The sequence below is a fragment of the Nicotiana tabacum genome, chromosome 4 (genome assembly GCF_000715075.1).
Source record: "Nicotiana tabacum cultivar K326 chromosome 4, ASM71507v2, whole genome shotgun sequence".
Classification (NCBI taxonomy): domain Eukaryota; kingdom Viridiplantae; phylum Streptophyta; class Magnoliopsida; order Solanales; family Solanaceae; genus Nicotiana; species Nicotiana tabacum.
In genome coordinates, this window is record NC_134083.1 from 116,537,761 (window position 1) to 116,545,118 (window position 7,358).

The following is a 7,358-nucleotide window of genomic DNA, read 5'->3' on the forward strand; positions in this document are numbered from 1 at the left end:
ATAGTGTTCTTTTGTGCAAATCTAGTCGGATAATATCAGATCTTGTAGATTTAGTCGAATCCTCTGAAAGCCGATAACTACTATTGGCATGTACTAATCCAACAACTAATCTCAAATCAAGAGTCAAACTTGATCGATTACGAAAAATGGATATTACACTCGAATTATCAAAAGATACTAATTTTAACTATATAATAAGTGAGAGTTTTGGTACGGCCAAGGGTAAAACAGTAATTAACAAATAATTCTGCTTCAAATGTGATGTCATCTTGGCATGACAAAACCAGGCCTCTTTATTATTACCGACACCTTTTGCCCTTGCTTTATGCATTTATTACATTTGTTGGCTTAATGTTTCTAGAAAATAAAGCTAACTTTGAGCCTTTTTTGGTAAATTAGTTCTTTTAGGGGTCTTTACAGATTCCCAGTTAGTCTACACTCCTGATCACTATACCTTCCCGTCATCTTTTAACTTTACCCAACAACCCATGTGGTTTAACTTGAAAGGTATCAATTATGATGTTGAAGTTTAAGATGACACAAACAAAATATTGCAGACAAAGAGTCAATTGATTGCTTTCCTTTGAGGTAGGTTTATGTTATCTTCTTCGTTTCAATCTTTTTAGTTCCGGGGTCTCTTTTTGTTGATTTTGTGTTTGATAGAGTTGATATTTCTTTTAATTTTTGCTGTTTCGTTTGTTATTTGGTTGAAATCATGTTGCATGTATTATTTTAACTCTACTGATTTTTCTGATTTTTCTTTTGTTGGATTCCTGCAAGTCTTCGTTTTTTCTTCTAACTTCATCCCTTCTTGCAGCCTCAATGATAATACTTAGTGATGGATTTTATGGGTCATCTGCACTTACTGCTTCTGGTCTATGTTGTTGTTCTTGTGGAATTTCTCGCTGTGGGCATCCCCTTATCTAAGAAATGAAAGCAAAGGTGAATAAATTAATGTCAAGCATCATCTTTTTAATCTGCAATAATTTTATATTTTTATTGTTATGCTGACCTCGATGGCAAGTAAATATTTTATCAGGATAAAAGATTAACCTTTTTATATTGGTAAAGTTTCAAGATATTTTCTGGTTTTCTATTCAAAAATATTTTTTGGGTGTCAAGGAAAATGGGAAGACTTCATGACTGAAAAAAAGTTATGAAATATCAAAGGAAGAATGGTTCATTGTTCAATTCACCATTTATTACAACAGCTTTTCTTATTCCCGTTACGATTCTAATAGCCTCGATTGCCTTTGCCGTGCGTTGGAAAAGTTCGTAAATGCCGGTAAATTTGTGCAAGTTTATTTATGCCGTGAAAGTTATTATGATATGCTAAAGTAACTTGTATAATGTCTATAAATCTTTCAGTTCCAACTGTCTATCCAATAGATAAACAAGCACGCCTTTGTATGGTCGATAACCTCAAAAAATTGGGAATTGGCCCTTTTATGAGGAAAAACAGAATATGTTGGATGAAATTTACAATTGATCAATTACTGAAATAATTCTGCTTGTAGATTGATTCAAACAAAGCCTATACATTTGTAGTTTTTATTTGTACAGGTCGTGAAATTTGGCACCAAAAAAAAAAAGAATGTTGGTTACATGGAAGGAAGAAATCTACACAAACGCTTTCACTTGTGCCACAAAATTCTGTATTGTCTAAATATGGATACAATATCGCCTCTGGTCTCTTACTAACGTGTAATCATATTATCATGTTTTCTTATAATATTTTTGGTGTTCAAATAGTTTTGCCAAGTTAGTTGTGCATTATAGATCCGATAGCTTAATTTCTGGAGCAACATTAATATAGTGGACATTTGAAGGACATGTACATTGTGTTGGATATGTATCAAGTATTAGAAATAATTATTGCTACAAAACAACCTTTTCAAAGAATGCACTCATCATTCTTACATTTTTTGAGATAGTGACTGTCAAATTATTTTTATCCTCCAAATAAATGCACCAGACCCCAGACACTAGACATATTCATGAACATGTATTTGCCTTAAGTTGCATTGTCATCAGCTCAGATTATTCTTACTCTCTTAGGACCAATATTGAACGGAATGAAAAAGCTAGACATAGAATATCCTTAGGATCCAACGAAGGGTCAGAAATGCTTAATGCATAAATAAGAGTGAGACCTGTGAAAGTTTTTTCAAAATTTTCGAACCGCAACAAGTACCTAAAACTGTTGACTATGGTATAAATGACGACACCGTAGGTTCCACAATTTTGAATTTATTCCTTTTCCTAAATACATTAATATATATTTTTTGTTTGATGGGATAAATGTGTCAAATTGAAGAGGTCTGTAATCAAATAAAAATTAGTATATTCGGTGTGTTGCTGATTTCTTACTTTTTGGAGGAGTCCTTTAGTATTTATTCACTTTTACTTTTATATTTGGCCTAACAAGTTCAATTTTGTTTTATGGGCCATAAGGTGCTGCTGTTTGGATTAGAAGAGTAATATTGTGTTATATTTTGTTCTTCCTTCTGTAGCTCAACAATTCGGGATAAAATAATTTCGCATGTCGTGCCATGGTTTACTGGCGAGGCTGCTCAAGGAGATTCAATCTGAAGATATGAAAGATGTTATCAAGGAAGATGAGGATGAAGAAGATAAAGAGGAGATGACAGAAAAGAATGTGAGATTTTTTGCCTGCTTTTACAAAGTGATTCGACTTTTTCCTGTTAATCTTTGCCATGTTATTCCAGTTAAAGAGGGTTATTAGATTTTTACAAATTCTGTATGCAAAGTAAAAGTTAATGTGTTTCCCTTCTCAGTTGCCACATGTTAATAGAGGGTATTGTAGCCATAAAGATTGCTTTTAGAAGTTAATTTGAGTGTGTTTCTCTCACATCAAAGGCTTGAACCACTAAAATAGAGTGGGTGATGAAAATTGGCAAAGCAACTAATGAACTAACTCTTTTCTTCGTTCTTTTGTCATGTATTTTCTTGATATTTTAGGGTCTTTATTTTAAGGCATTCTGTTTCATGAAACTTTTAATTTCCATAAAATTATCGGAGTCTTTGCATATAAACTAATTGTTAACTGATTTGATATGTTCTTTTATTATATTCTTAACTGATGCGATATTTTGGTTAATATCATTTTCATTGATAAATAGTTCCCTGTTATAATTCTATTTTCTCATCTCCATAACTTTAAAAAGTTGGTTCACTTTGTGCAATCTCTGGTAAGTTTTTGATGCAAGAAAGTGGGGTTTGGTTTCACGCTGTTGATCTGTTTATTTTTATTTTTAAGTGGTAATTCTGATGGCATCTTCTGAGATTTTGTAATATTGACCTACAATCCTAAATTCCGGATGTGAGCATGCCACTAATAAGCAAAGAACAGTCCAATTCATGATATAGGATACTGCAGTAAATGTTTTTGATAAACTGATACCATTTTCCATCACATTGTTTCCCAATAGACCTGAAGTTCTTCATAGGCATGCGGGATAGAAAATCTTCTCTAAAAAAAAGACAGATCAGAGATGACGGAAAGATTAGTTAGTTACCAAGGTGCATCTAGCATTTAACATTAGATTGATATTTCCAGATCTGTTATCAAGTGGTCCTTGAGAAATAGACGAAATTGAAATTTACATATCTGGAAAATGAAGGTTCACAATTGTTGTGGTTGGCGCAGAGGTTCTGATAAAAAAATGTTACTTTCTTCTAAATAGAGCGTTAATCATACCCTTCATACTGTGAGAACATGCATTTGTTTTTTATATTGCTGGTGTACTCGTAAGAACTGATCTTGGGTGCTTTCTTTTTTATTATGATGTGATCCCTTTTGTCAGTTACTCCTTTCATCCCTTTTATAGGGCAGTGCATCAAATTTTGGCAATTAAGGTTCTTTAACCTTGGCGGTAAACTTTAACTTTGGCCAATCTACGGACTACAAAGAATTACACTAACTTGAGCATTAGTATCTTTTCCAACCTTGATAATCATTATATATATATAAGCCGTATATTGCTACTTCCAGATGTTATATCTTTTACTTTGAAAACTTCTTCGTTTCACCAACTTTTGTACATGACAAAAGGGAGTTGATTTTTACTCATGTACCACATTTGGCTCATAAGTTTCTGGTTCTATTTTCCTTATTACTTGCCAACAGATTGGTCTATTTTGTTTAGAGTTATAACATCAGAAGGCAAAAAGTTTTTTTCGTATTGTAGTTTTCCTGATGTGCAGACTTAAATGCATGTGATAACAGTTGGTTAACACAAAATAGATTGGACAAATTGAAGTGCTACTCTTCTGCTGCAGCCATATTTTTTATCATGAAGCCCAAATTTCCTCTAATGATGACGACCCCTGAAAGAGCTTCACGTTCAGGAGATCAGATGGGTACACTAGCATATTGTTTTTTATTTTAAAAAAACAATCATGATCTTTGCCATGTCACTACAGGCTCCGGTATTTAGAAGAACTCATTCAGTATACCTAAAGTTTCTGGAATAGAAAACCTCCACAAGTTAGCATTACAACACACATATTCTACAATTTTCTTTAATCGCCTTTCACTACTTTTGTTCTGCATTGGAGTTGGTAAAATAAGTTACTTCTAGATTGTCTTAAACAGTAGCAGCAATGATTTTATTCTATTTTTGAAGACTTAACTGTATCACATAAAAGCAATAGATCATTTGAGGATGATGCGAGTGATTAATAACATGAAAATAGTCAAATTTAGCAACATGCATGGGGGATAGACATTATGCTCATAGTCTCTTGGTAAAAATTATGCTCTCTTGGTAAGTGTTACAACTGGTATTTGATATCAGATATAGGTGGATACAGAAGTTTTGAATTTGAGGACCACAATATGCATATGAAATAGAAGTTCTGCCAAGAATTGTTGATGGAGAAGCATGAATAATTTACTGAGATCTAGCAAGAATTATCTGACACAAGTATTATACTTAAATGTAAATTCTTACTCCCTGGCCTTCACTTCTGGGTCTTTAGTACCTTCGGGTACCTTATTAGCCTCGACGTTTGAGTATTTGGAGGACGTGTGACCATATAAAGTATATATTGTCATTAACAGGTATTTTTTTTTTTGGGGGGGGGGGGGGTGGGACTGGGGGCCATACTTCCTTTACTCATTATTTGTCATTTTGATTTCATTTGTTTGATTCCATAAAGCAAAGAGGGAGTGCTACCAATCTTTATCTTTAACAAGTGTTTTCTTATTTTTCTTGTAGCCTTGGTGCATACACTACAATACTACAGTGGTTGAAGATTTCTTTGGTTTTGGAGGTTCTGTGGAAGAACTAAACATTTTACTTCAGTTGTTTAAGATGTAGAAGCTTCAATTAGTCTTTTCTTTGTTTTTAATATTCCTTGCTATTTTAGCAGCGTCTTCTTATTCAAATCTCTTAAGTCTTTTATATTCCTCGGAATCCAATTATGTGGTTATTTATAATCTGTCTTCGAACTTTTAGTTTGAGTGTTCTTAAATAACACGCTTTCCTGCTGTCGAACCTTTTCTATTATCATATGGCTATTCTTTATGATATTTCTCAAAGATTTGTGATATTTGCGAACAAAAACAATGTCGGGCATATGCCCGTGCATAGCACGGGCACCACCCATCTAGTATAAATAGATAAGAAAGTTAGAAAAACCACCACCTAAGAAAGGGAAAAAACTAATACTCTCATGTAACAATCCGGCCAGTCGTTTTGAGCATTTTAGTCCCGTTTCCCTATTATTGCCTCCTCTATGTTCAATTGTGGTTATGTTACTTGCCGGGTTGGTTAGTTTGGTTTCGGGTGAGTTTTGGGGTGAATTGGGACACTTAGTCTCAAGGTTGAAACCTAAGTTGGAATAGTTGACCGGAGTTTGACTTTTGGGTAGACGACTCCAGAATGAAATTTTGATGGTTCCGATAGCTTCATATGGTGATTTAGAACTTAGACGTATGTCCGGATGTTGATTTAGAGGTCCGTAGGTTGATTTGGTACTTTTGGCGAAAGTTGGAAGATTGAAGGTATTGCACCCTATTTTGCACTAGTCAAAACAAGATTCAACTTGTGGTTTTTCTATTGTTGATAAAAGAGACTCGCCACCTAATATTTAAAGGTATACTAGGGTACCTATTTAATTACTAAGTCATATTCTTTAGCAGTCTGCTAACCGGTGAGATTATGAGTATGGGTTCTTGTTCTTCCAAGGGGAAGGTGCTAGGCACCCCTTAAAATCTACCTGATGTAGCTCCATAGAACATGGACTAGATTTAGAATTAATTTATATTATGCCTTAACTAGTGTTCTAAAAATATGGCTTACCACATATTAGGACATAATTCTTACAAAGGGTGTAGTTTAAAAGGGTATGAATTTATAGAGAAAAATAACGTTAGTGCATATATACTTGAAAAGAGCTTTTGAAAAAAGATATAGGATGTTTGTATTTTAGAAAGTATGTGAAAAGGAGAACTCAACTAAAACACTTGTTCCCAAAGCATAGAGGTGCATGTTGTTCTAATGAGATGGGAGTAAGCCTAAGATATACCTTGATTTGAAGACTTGAAAAAAAAATTATTTTTTGAAAATCCATTGAAGCGACAACACTTCACTTTTTCAAAATAATTTGATTCCCTTTTTGAAGATAAAGCTTGATTTCTAATCTGATTTTTCCTTTTGAAAGTGTGGTTGTTGCTAAGCTTTGAGCTTCAAAATCTTTTAAGGAAAAAGGTGAGCAAAAAATATAGTAATGATATAAATAATTTATAATTAGCGGACGGGAGATTAGTTACTAACTAATTCTTCTTTTAATCCCATGTTATTTAAGGCTTGCCTATATTTATATGACATAGGATATAAATTAAAGCATTCAATCCAAAGTGCAACAAGGCAGTAAACTAAGTAACGAAGCAGTAAATAATAACGGAGTTTAGAGGTAGAGAATGGGACTCTGAAATTTGGGCCTTAAAGAGGCACGCCAAACAGTAATAGGGATGGCGACAACTGACTTCAGATTTCCAGAAATACAGCAATGTTGGACTTGGGCCCAAGTTCCCCAGGAACTCAGCATGCCCAAATAAATGTACATGTTCAAAAAAGAAGAAGAGAAGGTCATTAGATATAGATTCTACATGTTCGATCATGTATGAAATATATAAGCAAAGGATTGGAGCAAAATATAACAAACTATCAATACTCAAATACTATGAGAACTTATACTAATATGGAGGTTATATATAGTAAATAATTTACATTGAAATATAGCCATGTTTTGCCCATTTCTGCTTCTTTTGTGTTATTCAGCTATATTGTGATATACCAGGTTAGTTGGTTCAGGTCCGGAGTGGTTCA

The 7,358-nt window shown here is 33.6% G+C and overlaps 1 long non-coding RNA gene across 3 annotated transcripts; it reads left to right on the forward strand.

Annotated features, from left to right (window-relative positions):
• The first annotated feature begins 419 nt into the window (after positions 1-419).
• LOC107786912 (uncharacterized) lies at positions 420-5,534 on the forward strand. Of its 3 annotated transcripts, none has more exons than XR_012708911.1 (4): positions 420-588; positions 818-942; positions 2,514-4,964; positions 5,244-5,534. It is a non-coding gene; the product is annotated as an uncharacterized LOC107786912 (long non-coding RNA). The 3 variants fall into 3 exon arrangements; XR_001648247.2 differs by having other exon boundaries at positions 2,514-4,383; XR_001648248.2 differs by having other exon boundaries at positions 429-588; positions 2,514-2,659.
• Positions 5,535-7,358: the final 1,824 nt, after the last annotated feature.